At 36.7% G+C, this 4,725-nt stretch overlaps 1 pseudogene; it reads left to right on the top strand.

Moving 5' to 3' along the window:
• The first annotated feature begins 210 nt into the window (after positions 1-210).
• LOC102836511 lies at positions 211-741 on the top strand (annotated as a pseudogene).
• Positions 742-4,725: the final 3,984 nt, after the last annotated feature.

Raw genomic sequence — 4,725 nt, forward strand, 5'->3', positions numbered from 1 at the left:
TGCCCCCAGCTTTTCATTTAACCTTTTGAGTGCTGTCGTCATTTTAATTACATATAGATAATTCTTTAAAATACAATGACTGCCTCCCGCTCCCCCCTCCCCTCCACTCCCACCTCCCCGTCCTGAGTGCTGCTATGGCTGTGCCTCGTGAGCTCGCATCTCTGGACTCCTGATAAGCTTGGGTCTCTGTCATTCCCCCCAGCCACCATCATGATCATCTACCAGGAGCTCATCAACCATGATGAGATGTTCTCCGACATTTACAAGATGTGGGAGATGGTGGACAGGCTGTGCCTGGAAGTGGAGGGGAAGATGGTCAGAAGGAAAGAGGGTAAATGACTTGCCAATCCATGGAAACACCTCTGAACGTACCACCGGTGAAGGCACCGAAAACAGTAATCACGGGTGTTGATATTGTCATTGAACCATCACCTGCAGGAAACCAGCTTCACAAAAGAAGCCTACAAGAAGTACATCAAAGATTATAAGAAGTCAATCAAAGGCAAATTTAAATAACAGAAACCAGAAATAGTAAAACCTTTTATTACAGGGACTGCAGAGCAAATTAAGCACATCCTGGCTAATTAAAACAAAACAAAACAAAACAATTGCGACCAGTTCTTTATTGGTGAAAACATGAATCCAGTTGGGATGGTTGCTATGTTGGATTATTGTGAAGATGGTTTAAGAAAATCATATATGTTTTTCTTTAAAGATGGCTTAGAAATGGAAAAATGTTAACAAAGTTGGCAATTATTTGGACTTGTCACCTGTCATCCTAGCTGGATGCTGCTCTTCATCAACACAACACCAGGACTTGTACAAAATGTGACTGATGTCATCTTGAGATCTTGATTTATTTGGAGAAGAGGCATTTTATTTTTTTAAGGGAAAAATATGTGTAGGTTGTCTAAAAATGAAATGCATTTAAAGTAAATATACATATAAAGCAATGCACAAGGTAGACATTCTTTACTAACTAACAATCATTTGGTTTAAAAAACTTCAAAGGATTTTTGATTTAAGGTTTAAAGTTTAAAGATCTTTTCAATGCAATATTCTTAGGGCAAGGGTTCATCTAATCTCAGTGGTCCAGAAAATCTCTGGATTCCATGAGCATTTAAAATTCTGTTCCACATATATTTTTTTTCCTTTTGATCAGGACTTTTCTACAGAATCTTTGATCAAAACACTCAGTAATCATAGCTAAACACTCTAGTTCTTCCGGTCTCAAGGCAAATGAGGCAGTTGTTCATGAAAGCAATTAACTGCTCATTCTATTTCCTCCTGCGATTCCTGGCCCTCCTTTTTCTGGTGCTCCAGGCAAATGAAGATCAATTGTTATATTTGGATAGCCATTTGCATGGTTTTAAAAGCCTTGAAAATATGCAACTATGCAATGAACTAGGAGGCATAAAAGAAGCATTAAAAACATTATTAAGCCAATTGACTGTGATAACCTAAGAAACCATGACCTTAAACCTCCAAACTGAGGAACCTAATCCCATGTTGTGCTTTATTCTACAAAAGAGCATTAGCAGCTGCTTTATTTTTGGTGCTGTTGTATCTATCTATCTATCTATCTATCTATCTATCTATCTATCTATCTATCTATCTATCTACCTACCTACCTACCTACCTATCTATCTATCTATCTATCTATCTATCTATCTATCTATCTACCTACCTACCTACCTACCTACCTACCTACCTACCTACCTATACATCACAACAATTGTTATTTCAACATTTTTCAGTTACATAGTTTAATGATGGTGTGGTACTGAAGGTTAATGTGCTGGATTGCAAGGTCGATTTGAACCGCAAGTTCAGTGGTTCAACAATAGATTTAAAAACACCAATGACTGTGAATGTTGCAGAACTGGGCAATGTTTTGTTCTCTTATTTATAAGGTTTTCATGAGTTTGAGCCAATTTAATAACAACTAACAGCAGAATGTCTATTGTTGCTGCCACTGTATAAGTCCATTCCATGGAGGCTTTCCCTCATTTTTTACTGGCCTTCTGTTTTAACCAAACACTGTGTCTTTTCTAGAGGTTGGTCTCCCTGACGGCATCTTCAAATTAACCAAAACAAAGTCTCATCATCCTAACTTCTAGAGTACTTTCAAGGCTGATTTTTTCATTCTGCTGGTATTCCAGGGTATATTCAATATTCTTACCAGCACTACAATTCAAAAGCATAAATTATTTGTGCATCTTCTTTTTTCATAGTCCAGCTTTTGTATCCATATGAGGTGGTTGAAAATACCATGGGTTGAGTCATGTGCATTTTAGTCCTCAAATTGATATCTTTGCATTTTAACATTTGAAAGATATCTTTTGTAATTTATTTGTACAATGCAGTGTGGCAGTCATTTAATTTATTTACTGCTATTTCCCTGTTTACTGATGGATGATCATATTAGAATGAAATATTTGACCATTTTAATTTCTTCACCCATTGATCATGATGCTGTTTATTTGTCCAGTTGTAAAAGTTTTTGTTTTCTTTGTTAAGGTGTTATTGTTGTTGTTAAGTGCTGTTGAGTCGGTTCTGACCCATAGCAACATTGTATAGGGTTTATGAGGAGCAGATGGTAAGTTTGAACTGCCTACTTTGCAGTTCAGACCTACTTTGCAGTCCAGTGCATTAACCCACAGTGACACACCCATATTGAAAACTGAATTGTATGACCTTCATTAGTAACTGTGTTGTCTTTCACATTTTGTATCATCTGTACATGTTGTAAAGTGTAGATGAGTTGGTTCCGACTCATAGCGACATTGTATAGGGTCTCCAAGAAGCAGATGGTGAGCTTGGACCACTGATCTTGAGGTTCAAACTGACTTGCAGTCCAGTGCATTAACCCACAGCATAACACCAGAATTTACATCTGTGCCTGGCATGTTGTTAATGACACTTCCTTCACTTTTCTTAAATTATTGTCCAGTTTCTGGGATTATTAATCCAGCCTATGGATTGAATAAGTAAGACAAATGGATAACATATTTTCAAATATTTTTAAAACACTTAATATCACCTTAGTCCTTTCAAACAACTGCCTCATGATCATATACAGATTCTGCATAAGCACAATAAGCACAGTTATGTGTCTGGGAATTCCAAATCTTCATAACTTTCTCCATAATTTGCTATGATCCACACAGTTGATTGGCTTCACATAATTGATAAAACACAATTAAATGTCTTTCTGATATCTTTTGCTTTTAGCCAAAATGCATTCAACACCGGAAATTATATCCCTCATTCTATGTGCTCTTCTAAATCTAGCTTGAACTTTTGACAGATGCTTGTTAATGTTTAGTTGCAGACATTTCAAATTTGTCTTTGTCCAAAATGTGATGGCATGTAATTTTAATGGTATTATTCAACAATTTCTGCATTCCATTTTATTGCCTTTTTTTGAACGAATACAACAACTAGATCTCTTCAGTTGTTTGGTAAGGTTACTTTCTTTAAAAATTTTTTTACATAGATATGTAAGCATTAGTAAAAATGCATATATTTGTTGAATCACATCAATTAGAACACAGTAAATAATTGAGTGGGAACACTTGGCTGAAGGAAAATCTATAGTATAATAAGAACAACAAATAACTGGCGACACTATTCTAAACGTAAGTGGTTCTTACAGGTGATGTTTTGGAATAATAAGATACAGAATAAAGTATACTGAAGACAGCCTAGGTAGTCAAAAGTGTTCATGATCAATCTTAAAAAAAACATCAAGAAAACTTACTTAACAAGGTTTGTAAAGAAAAGGATAAGGACTTTAGGATTGATCTAGAATTAGGTTTTACTCAGCAACTGGAATGCAAAACAATGTCTAGACATGTAAGGAAGTAAACAAACAAGTTATGTAAAAGGTCATTACTATAGCAATTGTTAAGTACTGTCAAGTCAGTTCTGACTCATAGAGATTCTGTATCAGATTTCTGAGGAGGGGCTGGTGGGTTTGAACTGCCAACTTTCTAGTAAACAGTCTAGTACTTATCCTACAGCACTACACCAAGACCCATTATGGGAATTATGGTATGGGAAAAATAGGAGATTGTGTTTAGAGAAGCATCCTTGAGTTTAAGACTTTAGCATTATTTCAATTTATTAGGTGCAGTATTTTGCTTTATGGATTGATTGTTTAGGCTAAGGATACGTGAAGTTTGTTGAAGTTAAGAAAACAAAGGATTTATTAGGTGCTAAAAGTGTCCTGGTAGTGTAGTGGTTAAGGTCAGCAGTTAGAAACTACCAGCTGTTCTGTGGGAGTAAGATGAGGCTTTCTGCTTCCGTAAAGATTTACAACCTCAGAAACCCTGTACAGGGTCGCTATGAGTCGGAACCGACTCCATGGCACATAACCAACAACCACCAAAAGTGTTCTAGTGTGGCGCTGTGGATTAATGCACAGTCTGCAAAGCCGTTTGAACTTACCAGCCCCTCCTCGGAAACACTATACAGTGGCGCTATTTGTCGGAACCCACTCAAAGGCATTTAACTACACCACCACCAACAACAACAACAACAAAAGTGTCATCCATAGTAATTTATATGTCATCCGGGATGATCACAGAAACTAAAAAAGCAGAATCTAATGAAGGAGTCACACATTTCATGGATTGATGAAAAAGACGAAGAGATGGTTGTAAAGTGCTGTCGAATTGGTTCCAACTCATAGCAACCCTGTCCTGTACAGCGTTTCCAAGG

Source organism: Chrysochloris asiatica, unplaced genomic scaffold (genome assembly GCF_000296735.1).
Source record: "Chrysochloris asiatica unplaced genomic scaffold, ChrAsi1.0 scaffold00011, whole genome shotgun sequence".
Classification (NCBI taxonomy): Eukaryota; Metazoa; Chordata; class Mammalia; order Afrosoricida; family Chrysochloridae; genus Chrysochloris; species Chrysochloris asiatica.